The 13,421-nt window shown below is 43.5% G+C and overlaps 1 protein-coding gene across 1 annotated transcript in view; it reads right to left on the reverse strand.

Annotated features, from left to right (window-relative positions):
- PTPRJ (protein tyrosine phosphatase receptor type J) overlaps positions 1 to 13,421 on the reverse strand; it is a 76,341-nt gene that overhangs the window by 60,475 nt on the left and 2,445 nt on the right. The window lies entirely within an intron of this gene.

Raw genomic sequence — 13,421 nt, forward strand, 5'->3', positions numbered from 1 at the left:
AAATGGTTGTGTTAAGAACTCCCCGCTCCTTTCTCTCCTATGTGGCCTGGAGATAGTTTCGTTTTTAAAGAATGCTGTCTTGTTTCATAAGAATTAAGTATCCTGGGTTACAACCAACTGTGGTTTCAAAGCAAGCCGGCATCAGACAACAGGTTATGAAGCTGACCAGTTTAATTTACTAGAATTTGTTGTAATCCAAGCTTCCTGATTTGTATTACACAACATGACAACATTATTTGAAAACTAAAGTCATCTCCCACCCATGTGAGAGAAGGAAAGGGGAGGAGAAGTGAACTGAAGAAACCCAGTACTTGTTGGGCTCACTCTAGCTTGCCCACATAGTGCTAACCCATGGTTTAGTCTCTCTTTCTCCTGCCCCCTTCTCCTGCCTCCCCCCACAGGGTGTCAGGAAACCCCATTAAATATGGTGTATGGTTCTTGCCTTCACCACATACAGAGAAACCCAGAAATGGGAGTTAGAAACACACTCTGCAAAGATAAATCCATCGTCTGATCTACTGGCGACACTCAGAGAGAATTGCCTGCATATGCAATTCACCAAAAGGAGAAGTACATGAGGAGAAATATCATGTTCCCGTCATTCTTTAGTGCCATTTCGAGGCTCATAAGCAACATTTATGGAGATAGGGCCTATTATCAATGATATTTCCTCAACCAACAAGTTAAATAATTATTATACTGCTGCGTGATCTCCATAAAGTCTCACTGTGTTTCCAAAGAACTTTCCATCTAAGGATCTTTGTAGGTGATAGAACACCTGGATTTCCCCCTCTGATCTGTAGCCATGCAACACCAGCACAGCAATAGCCTTTTTGTCTAACCCTTGCCACTCCAGACAGTAAGGCTTAGATAAAGAGAATAACTCTATTCAATGCCTCTTAAAGAGTCAGTAGACTAGGACCCGAGATAGAAACTGCTAGAGCGACCCAAGAGGATGATAGGCATCTAAAGATGGAGAGGAGGATTGTGGCCCTACTGGTTCTTCAGGACCTCCCAGCATCTTTTACTATCAGCCATCAGTTTTTACTTAGCTGCTGGGGATTTGAGAGTCCAAGATGCTGGTACTGAAGTGGCTCACCTCGTACCACATAGGGCAGTTCCAGTAGGTGGTTGAGCATCCAAACCAGCACGGTGACTTTCTGAGACAGGCGGGTGTGCTTGCCCTCCATGTAGAAAGAGAGTGGGGGGGTTGTGTGTTATATTTTTAACATACGAGAGCATTCAGATCTGTAACCCTCCACGTCTTCATTCTGAAGTCGCACAGAACCAGAAGTGTTGCGCTGCATCTGTTTTCTGGATTTTTAAATCGGGTCATATTGGTGTGATGCCAATGGTAAAGATCACTGCTTGCTTGCAATGGGAAAATCTGTGGCCCTTGCTTTGAGCTACACCGTACTGAGGTGAGACTTTAGGACTGGAATCCAAAATATACTTTCGTAGAAGGAAGTTTCATTGAGATCAATAGGACTTATTTCTATGCAGCTTTTGTTTCACTGGGGGTACAGTTACTGCACAGCTTATGAGTGTCATAGTTGCCTTGGAAGAAAAGAGACTTTGACTATTTAAAACAATGTTTACTAGTTAAGGAATTTTTTCTTGCCACCAGTTAGCCAAGGGCCGGAAAGAACTGGGGGGACAAACCCAGAACATGCTTCACACTGCTGATATATCCAAGATGATTAATGTTTATCAGCAAAGACTCAGAGGCTTCACTCTTTACGCTGTGCCAGCAAACCAATCCTCAAATAGGTGTAAAGAATGTGAATTAATTTGAGTGCTGAAGGTAAGCACCAACCAGTTAAACCACATACTGCAGAGCATTAGAAATGATGGGGAAATAGTACTGCTTAGGGTTCTCCCAGAAAGTATATTAATCTGCTAATATTTGGGGTGGTGGACCGTGACAGTATTTACACTCATATTATGTACTGTCATCTATATAATATTAACAGTCATGTTGCACAGATGGATATTCAATTTTTTGGGGGGGGGGGGTAGCTGCTCTTATGATAATATCCTCTCATATGAACAAATCATGCCTAACATTTTTGAGCGCCTCTTCGCAATGGTTTTCAATTGTTGTAAACTAGGTACTTTGTGAGTCAATTCTGGATGGAAAGCAGGGCATAAGTACACAATTCAATGTATAAAGTGCTTTCTGAGCGTTCAAAGCACCTCATACACACTCTATCCAACACCCCTGATATTAGTAGGTTAACTACAGATTAACTTTTAGGCCTGGGGGCAAGAGGGGAGATGTGCCCCGGGCAGCAGAACAGCATCCTGCATGGGACAGAGGTACGCTGCAGCCACATCACAGTCCTTATGTTCTGGCCTGGTTCTGCTTATTCAAAGAGGTGGGTGGACACTAGGAACGTAACCAGCAGGAATGTAAAGGTGAAGTCAGGCCCTGACATTGGATGTGGTGTGGTTGGCTATGGCCCATCCACAGTGGCCGAGAAAAGCTCTCCTCCTTATCCACCCCAAGGAGAGGAAGGTGTGAAGCTGCAGTGGCCAGCCCAGTGGCAGGACAATGACAACAATCAATGGTGAAAAAGTTTCTCCCCTTTGTCCTCCATTGACACTCCTCACATTCCTTTTCCTGGAGCGGGCAAGAAGGTGGGACTTTCTATGGAAGCCTGAATGGGGCACAGAGGGGATAAAATACTTGCTCCTCTTTGTTCCCTTAACCCGGCACTGCTGCTCTCAGAGAGGCAGGGGGAGGTTGCAGGGCAGAACCTTTGCCCCCCCCCCCCCGAGCAAAATTTGCAGATCTGGCAATGACAGCTTTGCAAGGTAGTTCAGTATTATTGCTCCTGTACCACAAACGTTGACTGAGGATTGAAGGACTAGGAGTGGCTTGAGTTCATGGCTAAAGTAAAATTTTGGGTCACAGCTTTATGGGTTCAGACCTCCCACTTTCACCCATTATCAGTGCTGTCAACTTTCCCCTTTTTTGTGGGAAATTCCCTTATTCAACGCCCTTACTTTCATATCTGGGAGTTGACAGCCCCATAGGATTCCTTATCTTTAAATCCGGGGGTTGGCAGCTATGCATTATGTCAGTTCATTTGTACTTCCTTGTGTCCATTTCCTTGTTTAAAGTTAGACTGCATGAGAGTAAATATAAGCAAAGAATTTTCTGGGTGGTACGGTTTTCTACTTGGTTGACTGAATTTCAACAAGTATGGCATACATACTTAGCATGCATACATTTTTATCTGCGAGGCATCCTTATATGTGGTAGAATACACACAAGTTTATGACCTGAAACTTATGAGGAAGGTAGCCTGTTTCTTAAATATGCAATAAACTGTGGTGAGGCAGACACTTCTCCCTCGCTCATAATACTAGAAGAGAGGGCCTTCTACTGAAGCTGAATGGAGGGAGATTCAGGACAAATAAATATTTATTCACAAGGTGCATAGTTAAGGTATGAAATTCGCATCCACAAGATATGAAGATGACTAGAAACTTGGACAGCTTTAATAGAGGGTTAGGTAAATTAATGGAGGAAAAGGTTATCAGTGGCTACTGGTTATTGATAGCTATGTGCTATCTTGGATTTGGATTTGATATCCCGCTTTATCACTACCCTAAGGAGTCTCAAAGCCGCTAACAATCTCCTTTCCCCTCCTCCCCCACAACAAACACTCTGTGAGGTGAGTGGGGCTGAGAGACTTCAGAGAGAAGTGTGGCTAGCCCAAGGTCACCTAGCAGCTGCATGTGGAGGAGCTGGGAATCGAACCCAGTTCACCGGATTACGAGTCCACTGCTCTTAACCACTACCACACACTGGCTCTATCTTCATGAGCAAAGGCATAAGGCCCTTGAATATCAGTGGCTGGGGAGCACAAGTGGGGAGAAAGCTGTGGTATTCATGTCTTGCTTGCAGGCTTTTTACCTGGTTGGCCACTGTGGGGGAAAAGCTGGACTAGAAAGGCTGATCTAGCATAATAATAATTTATTATTTATACCCCGCCCATCTGGCTGGGTTTCCCCAGCCACTCTGGGCGGCTTCCAACAGAAAAATAAAACACAGTAATCTATTAAACATTAAAAGCCTCCCTGAACAGGGCTGCCTTCAGATGTCTTCTAAAAGTCTGGTAGTTGTTTTCCTCTTTGACATCTGTTGGGAGGGCATTCCACAGGGCAGGCGCCACCACCGAGAAGGCCCTCTGCCTAGTTCCCTGCAACTTGGCTTCTCGCAACGGGGGAACCGCCAGAAGGCCCTCGGTGCTGGACCTCAGTGTCCGGGCAGAATGATGGAGGTGGAGACGCTCCTTCAACTCATTTTAAGTCAGCAATGGGGAACAGATCAAGCTTCCTACTCCACGTAGACTTATTACCTGACTACTTCTTCTTCTTCTTCTTCTTCTTCTTCTTCTTCTTCTTCTTCTTCTTCTTCTTCTTCTTCTTCTTCTTCTTCTTCTGCGATCACTCGTAGCCAAGTAAGATTGTCTTCCATAAACATGGTTTTAACAATGAGTCTGTAACTGACTGTGGAGGCCAATTCTGGATCCACATGTCCTTCCACAGTGGGGACATTGGTTTCCGGGCGAGAGCTGATCACGGTGTGGATTTGCCAAGCGTGCCTTCCTCTTAGCACGTTTCTCCCTTGCTACGTTCTGAGTTCCAGTGTCTTCAAAGCCCATGACACCTTTGGTAAAGGCTGTTCTCCAACTGGAGTGCTCGCAGGCCAGTGTTTCTCAGTTGTCAGTGTTTATACTACATTTTTTTAGATTTGCCTTGAGACAGTCTTTAAACCTCTTTTGTTGACCACCAGCATTACGTTTTCCATTTTTAAGTTCGGAATAGAGTAGTTGCTTTGGAAGACGATCATCAGGCATCCACACAACATGACCAGTCCAACGAAGTTGATGTTGAAGAATCATTGCTTCAACACTGGTGATCTTTGCTTCTTCCAGTACACTGATATTAGTTTGCCTGTCTTCCCAAGTGATGTGTAAAATTTTTCGGAGACACTGTTAATGGAATCTTTCGAGGAGTTGGAGATGGCATTTATAAGTGGTCCATGTTTCACAAGCATATAGTAAGGTTGGTAGTACAATAGCTTTGTAAACAAGCATTTTGGTTTCCCTGTGAATGTCCTGGTCCTCAAACACTCTGCACGTCAATTGGGAGAAAACCGCACTCGCAGAGCTCAGGCGATGCTGGATTTCAGCATCAATGTTGGCTCTTGTAGAAAGATAACTGCCTAGGTAGGAGAAGTGATCGACATTTTCCAACATTACACCATTCAGTTGGATTTGTGGCGCTGCAGAGGGGTTATTTTGTACTTGTTGGTGCAGCACTTTGGTTTTTTTGGAAGTTGAATGTAAGGCCAAGCTTTTCATAAGCTTCTGTGAAGATATTTAGGATGGTTTGGAGGTCATCCTCTGAGCGTGCACACACTATGTTGTCATCAGCATAGAAGCTCTATTACTCTTTGCTTTCAGCCTGCTCAGATTGACATCACCATATCATCAAGTAACCCAACCTCAAAAGGAAAGAATTGGGGGCACATATTAACTATACTCACCATTCTTTTGTTTCCTTTTTTGCAGCCCAGCTTTACCTCCCTGTGGGGCTTCCTGACAGTGTCCATCAGCTGACTGGCAGCTACATCAAGCCCAGCTTTAGGCAGGAATCACCTGCACTAGAGGAACTCCACAGTCCAGCTGATCCCTGGGGCTTGCTGTGAGCACCAGCCAGCACTGGCAGCAAGGTTAACAATTTAAGATTAGAGCTGTACCTTTGTATTCACATCGTTATCTGCTATACACCTGACATCAGGTGTGGGGCAAGTGGGCATGGTTTGTGAAAAAAAAGGCAATTTTCTCTTCCTGGCACCACATGTACACATGCATATCTCTGGGTTTCCCCTGCCTTGTACACATGCATATCTGTGGTTTTTTAAATTGCAACTTTTAGGAAACACTAAAAGCAAGATTAGAAAGGAGGCTTGGTTATTTCATTTAAGTTACAACAATAGATGTTAGTAAATAAATTAAGTTTGTGTTTAAGAAGATAAACTTTCTGGAACAATTATTTACAAAGCCTTGGTTTTGGTACCTCAATCTGCTGCAAAACTCCATCCCTATGACTTTACCACATTTCAGACAGCCTCTTCAGTCTAATGCTCCCTAGTCTTTTCTTTCCATACATCTAAAGGTTGCAAGCATCCGTTCTCAGATTTATGCCTACTTTATGCCCATAACTCTCAATCCAAATATCCCACCTGTTCCATAATGACTGTGCAATCCTTGTGCATGATCTAGCTATCCGCTAAGTATCATGCCCCAATCCCCTATCTGATATGGCCCATCACACAGGGAATGAGAATATGCAAATCTCAAACCCATAAAAGGCCACAACCAAGCAACCTAGTTGAAGCCAACTACATGAACAGTTAAGCAATGGCACACACTCCTGGCATCATCCTTCAACATATGCCAAGTAACTGCTGCCAGCTGAGCAATTGCTGCTTTTCATGTTTATGGAGAGACAGTTTGTGTTTGTGTGTGGAATTGTTCAGGTGAAAAATATGCCCTTCCTGGCTACATATAGCAGGGGTCAGAAAACATTTTCTGCAGGGAGCGTCCCTCAGACCTTGGGGGGGGGGGAGGCGGACTATATTTTTTTTGGGGGGGGGAATATGAATGAATTCCTATGCCCCATAAATAACCCAGAGATGCATTTTAAATAAAAGCACACATTCTACTCATGTAAAAACACGCTGATTCCAGGCCTGTCTGTGGGCCGGATTTAGAAGGCGATTGGGCTGGATCCAGCCCCCAGGCCTACCCATGACATATAGGGTCAAAAATGAGGCTCCGATTAATTTCCATCAATTCATTCCCATAATCAATTCATTCCCATAATTCCTAAAAGATGTAAATTAAATTGGTTGCTATTTTAACAAAGTGTTTGCATACATTCACCATCACTGTGGTGAAACAAATATACTGTTTGGAAGACTGACTACACACAGCAGTTGTCTGGCAAAGAGCTTTGGCTATGGCAATTTGGAACCAGGTTCAAATCCCCACCACTTTGTTTACGCCAAGGGAGGACAGGAGGGCGTGAGCAAATTGCTATCTTTCAACCTTGATCAACTGACCAAGTCCCTGTGAAGCTAAAAGTGGTGATCTGAGCAAATGTGAGAAAAAGCAAGACAGAACGAAAAATTTGTATTGAGATTTAATTTTCTATAAAGAGGCTAATTCACATCGCTAGCTAGAGCTAGGCACAAGAAACAGGACTTGCCATATGCAGAAGCCACATGCAGAAATGGAACAGAACAGAAAAAAAGATCTCTGCTGGATCAGGCCAAAGCCTGTCAGGACTATACATATTGTCACCTGACCCAAGGCATATTCTCGCTGCTTTCTTTTTACAGGACTGCATCTCTCTTTGTAGTCTTGTTTTATATTATTGGTGCGGATTGCCACTTGGGCTAGTTTTCAAGTTAGCCAAACGAGTCTTCTAGCAACCTCTGGTTTGTGTCTTTTGTTTCAAAGTTTTGCAGGAGCAAGCAGCTAATAGTGTTCTCTTACTTTTGAGTGAATAGAAGCCAATTAGCAGATCTCAACTGAGTAGCGGAAAAAGTATGTAGAGCAGAGATGAGTCTTAAGCTTCCCATATGCAAGAGGCTCTATTTTTGGAAAAAGGAAGCGCTTGGTTGCTATATCGCAAAGCTAGCCAACTTTCATATACTCCAGCGGCGAGCCTGTAATTAGTAGCAGTAATTAGTAATATCCACCCTCATTGTGTAATCAGAAAATTGTATTATGTACCAACACACCCACACGCTTTCAATTCTCACGTTTCTCTAAGAAAAGATAATTTACATGGCATGAAAATTCTCAACAGTAAGCTTCAGGTATGAAGGTCTACTGAGGGATGAGCTCTTAACTGTAGACAGAAGTTCCATCTCTCTCTCTCTCTCTCTCTCATTTTAAAAGTTGCAGCTAATACTGAGAGATTAAATTTCAGCGTGACAGGTAATGCAGTATTTGTCATTTTCCCCATTGCCTGAGAAGGACCGGGAGCAGCTGTCCCAAACGAATACTTTCAGGCCAAGAGAATAGCCCTATTCAGTTGTTCTCTGCACACGCAAACACAAGTTTCCATTGCATGAGAGGGAGAGTGACCCTGCCCCTCCCATGCATAACCCATCACCATTCCTTCGGTCTCTCGTGGTGCTTGGGAGCCAGGGAACCTTCCCAGCTGAAGGAAGCGCCTTGTTTTATTTAAGACCCAGGAAGACCAGACTGTTAAATCATGCAGGGAGCGTTGTTTGAGTTGAACAGCCTTTCTGCTGCAAAAGTTCAGCTCCCAATACATTGGGTAGGGAGGGAAGTTGCAGCAACAGGGTCATGTGAGAGGGGCAGGACCATTTGCATCGTAGAATCATCTCACTATTCACACCACATTAATTGCAGAAGGGAAGGGAATGACTGATATGGGATAGCAACTTCATTTATTCATTTAAAGTGCACGAGAGAGAGAGAGGTGGAGATAGAGAATGAATTATTGTAGAGGTGTCTGTTGATTACATATCTGCCGTCCACTAAAAATAAAGACTGTGTTGACTTTATTTTGCATTTGATTTAGAGTTTGTCTGCTTCATTGCTATCACCTTGATTTATTCTCAGATTGCTAGCCCTTAAATCCACCCCCTTTCCACCCCCTTTGTAAAACTACATGTGATATAGCTGAGCACAGGCTATACATTATATTTCGCTGATACTTCCATACTCCAAGCTTGATTTCTGTACACATTCTCTGATCACTACTTGCAATTCTAAACTTTTACGACTCATGCACCTTTCCCCTTTTTCTTTCGGTAGACAGTTGTCTACTGGAGATTTGGAAACAGATATTTAGAGGGTACTTTCCTAGGCTGAATACAGTGGTACCTCTGGTTAAGAACTTAATTCGTTCCGGAGGTCTGTTCTTAACCTGAAACTGTTCTTAACCTGAGGTACCACTTTAGCTAATGGGGCCTCCCACTGCCGGCGCGCGATTTCTGTTCTCATCCTGAAGTAAAGTTCTTAACCCGAGGTACTACTTCCGGGTTAGCGGAGTCTGTAACCTGAAGTGTTTGTAACCCGAGGTACCACTGTATTCACGCATGTTGGGAAATGTCTACGTTCTCAATTGGTCTGGCTTCAGAGAACAAATTTGGCTGCAACTGACACTATATGATTTATTAACTCTGCAATGAACAAAAGAGAGGATGCTCATAATAGATTCAGTGTAGCAGCAACCAGAGTAGCAGAAGCATTAGCAGGCATAGGCAACCTGGGCTCTCCAGATGTTTTGGAACTACAACTCCCATGATCCCTGACCACTGGCCCTGTTAGCTAGGCGTCATGGGTGTTGTAGTTCCAAAACATCTGAAGAGCCAAGGTTGCCTATGCCTGCTTTATAGGATGATCACAGACACTATGCTGCAGTGAAAGGATAGCACTATTCTCTTGACATGTGTGAGATTTTACATCCACGCGACAGGTCTTGGGTGGATTCCTCTACAGGTGGAATCCAGGTGGCTTTGCTTTTGCTTGGGGGAGGGGCTCAGCAAGATACCCTCCAGTAGACCCCACTACTGCCCTCCAGTTCTTCCTCCCAGAGAGGACAAGTGATGGTGGCTACTCACTTGCACTGATGTGAGAGTGAGCAAGCTGAGCAGCAGGAGGGAAAGCAGGCACATGTTAGCAGTTGTGCCACTGGTGTTTCACCAGCCCCTCGGCCTGCATAACTCTGGTGTAATGTTGCATCCTTGACCACTATGCTACAGCAGCACTTATACTCACATGATAACTTAACAAAGGTAAGCCAATAAATGCCATAGGTAAACGGAAATCACAAGGGCTGATCAAATTGGTTGCTTAGATACTAACAAGCCCATGGTGGCATTTAGGAATTTGAGGTATTTCTCAGCCCTACACTGAACTGATGCCTAAAAAATTGATGTTGATGCCTCGGAATCTCGAGTATTTTCCCTCCCCTGCTGACCTCTTTTAAAACAAAAGTTTCCAAGCCCATATTCTAAAGCACCCTTTTCATGCGAAATGGAAAAGGGGGTGCCTGGGGGCAGAGGGGGAGAGAGATAGAAATTAACTAGAAGTATAAAGTGTAAAAAATGTAAATGCATAAACCAAAGTCAGGGGGTTGGGGGCAAAGAGAGAAGCAGCAGCAAACTGGACTCACAATAACAGAATATTTGCTTTGAACAGATATGCTTTGTAATGAAATAATTCACACTGAAGCTTTTTAGCAAACTGCTTTGGGGCAAATAAAGGGAGAAGCGATTGGAAAGATGCTGCTGGAATAGAGAGAGTTGACCTCTAAGGGTCCTCCCTCTTTTGCACTTGCCACTCCCCTTCCCTCTCCATTATTCAGTGTAAAGTAGACACAAGAACCCCAGATATGCTTCTCCCAGCATTAGGGAAGTAAGAGAGATTAAATGCTGACTGTGATAAGAGCATTTGTAACTAATTAACTAGCAGCAACACAACTTAAGCTCATTATAGCGGAACTGTGACCATCTTATTCAAACTTTGGTCACAATACGAGTGTAAACAGCTTCTGGGAAAGGAATGCAAATTCACTAAGGAACGAAGAGCTTATGTGCATTATCATTAAGCAGACGTCAGAAAGAATAAGTGGTGGGAAGAAGCTTTGGGACATATCAGTAGTTCGAAGAGGTGGGAACCAGTCCATAAAAGCATACGCCAGAATAAATCTGTGACTCTTTAAAAATGCTGCAAGGGTGAATAATCTGCAAGTAAGGCCACTGTAGTCAATGGAGGCACAGGGCTTTAACTAAAATGTCAGGGCGGTCAGTCCCATGCTCTGAATCACTGCCACAGGGCCACTCCCACATTTGTCTTGCTGTTGACAACAAAAATGCCCTAATCTGAAACGTAAACCTTGGTAAGTGGAACTAGATCACTTGTGACCACCAGGGGCAGCCCCAAAGGCTGTAGAAGCAGAAAGAACATAGGAAACTCAATCTAACCATTGGCTCATCTAGCACAGTATTGCATCCGTTCACAAGGGGCAGCTGTCCAGGGTTTCACTCTCTCTCACTTTCCCAAACCTACCTGGAGATGTCAAGGATTGAACAGGGGCCTGGTGCTCAGCCGCTGAGGCTCAGCAGGCTGGCAGGTTACATGTCGAGAAACATTTCTCCATTATTTTAAAGCTGTGTTAATTCAGATTCTCAAATTTAGCCACCTTATTCCTAAAAATTACATTCTGTTCTCCCCCCCCCCTTTCATATGGGTCTTAAAGCAGCTTACAGAGAATAAAAATATACAACATAAAAACAAACAAACATCTGAACAGCATTCATGGTACAAAGGCCTCCTGAAATAAAAACAGTTTTAACCAGGCAGCTGAAACTTAGCAGCGAGCTGTGTGCCTGTTTTCCAACGGGAGGGAGGTCATAGCGTAGGGCCCACTACACTGAAGGCACAACTGCTTGTTGACTGGAGTGTTTTTTTGGGGGCAAATATGGCCCTCCAAACCTCTCTTACTTGGCCCCTGGAGTTCTTCCCACCCCCTCTTTCCAGTCCACATCCCTTATTAGTCCTGCCAGTGTTTTTGCCTGGCTGGAATGTATACTTGAACTCTGATAATGCCTCTTGCTTGTTTAGGTGGAGGATAGAGAGGGGCGCAAGTGTGTGGAAACTAGCTGCATGAAGTCAAAATTTACATGTGCTGGTCTGTAGATTTTTGCCTTTGGACCCACCCATTACTGGCACGTGGCCCTTTGATGGTTACTCAAGAGGAAATGTCAACTGGTTTATGAAGACGCCCAAAACCACATACTGTAATTAAATTACTGGGGAAACGTTAATATGCAAGAAGCAAGCCCTTCCAACATTATACCTATATGCATTAAAGTGCATTCACCCATAATCTTAGAAAGTGACATTAGAGGAGGCCCCAAGACACTATTGATATCAGTCTGCAGTTCAATGGTCCAACTGCAATTATTTTCTTCAAATACCTTCTACAACTTTAATTACCTTATCCCAAATTAGGCAATGAAGTTGTTCAGGCCTCATAATTCTAGGGAACATCTGAGAACTTCATCAAGGGACTGCCACAGCTATACCATTATGCAGCAGATCAGAAGCCTTTTTGTTCCAGACATGGGGTGACCTTGTCCAATTTTTGCAGTAGTTTTCTACCACAAAACCATTCCTAATGTATTTTGGATTCTTCCATCTTTGGGGTGTCTGTTCTCCCATATCTTAACCAGGACAACCACGCGTGTGCATACACTACACACCTGTTCTCTGAAAGTTGATTCTTTTCTCCTATTAAGACTCCCAGAAATACCAACATTCAGACCAAGTTAGATCAGATGATATTGCTTTTCACCCAAACTTTTAATGCAATCAGTAAAATCTGACCCAACCATCTCTTTTGCTTCAAAAGGTACATCATCTACCAATAGCAATGGTGAGGGGAAAGTTGTGTACAAGAGAGAGAGAAAGAGAGAGAGAGAGAGAGAGAATGACTTCTCTTTCCACTGCTGTAAGGAAAGTGATTGGGTTTTTTTGTGTGTGTGTGTTTTTTTGGGGGGGGGTTGCAGCTGCAGCATATTCAGAGTTCTTCGGGAATAATGGACGATGACAACAACAGGGGCAATAGACCAGGCTAGCCAATACAATTAAACTACATAACCATATCTATGTTACAGCAAAGAATGCAATCGCCTATTAAAACCATCGCTACACACTGCACTTTGATCTTCTTTATGATAACGCTCCTTATCTGCATTCCATCACATCCATGATAGGGCAGAACTACATGTCACAATGACTGTAGGAAACCCTGGGGTCATACCTGTATCTTCGTCAGCAAATGCCTCAAGCACAGTAGCAACACAGGTGTTCATACACATCTTGCAACCTGTCAGTACTCTCACTGCTTAGATGGATTTAGTAAAGAACATGTAGTTTTGAAACCATTAATAGGTGCATTTGCAAGATTAGTTAATGGCCAATATGCAATAATCTCATTCCAGATCAATTATCCTGACCAAACAGAACTTTCCATTTCTGTAGCCATAGCAACTAGCATGAATTAAGATCACCATTCCATGCTATCACCCAATATTGCACAATTATACTCTGTGTTGGCATCCAGAATAGCTACCACCCCCTCATTTTGTAATTATAGATTAACATAATGGTTTCTTCCAAAATCTTAGATTTAAAGGATATGTAGGGGGTGGGGAAAGTTTTTTACTTTTATTGTTCTTTAACCGTGCTAATTTGAGAGCACAGCAAGACGATTTAAAGGGAAATGAGTGCAAGTTACGTGATTTTGAGCAGGTGCTCCAACATGCATTATTAAGGTTGGCTACTGTTTTA

This window comes from Zootoca vivipara, chromosome 1 (assembly GCF_965207765.1).
Source record: "Zootoca vivipara chromosome 1, rZooViv2.hap1.1, whole genome shotgun sequence".
Classification (NCBI taxonomy): Eukaryota; Metazoa; Chordata; class Lepidosauria; order Squamata; family Lacertidae; genus Zootoca; species Zootoca vivipara.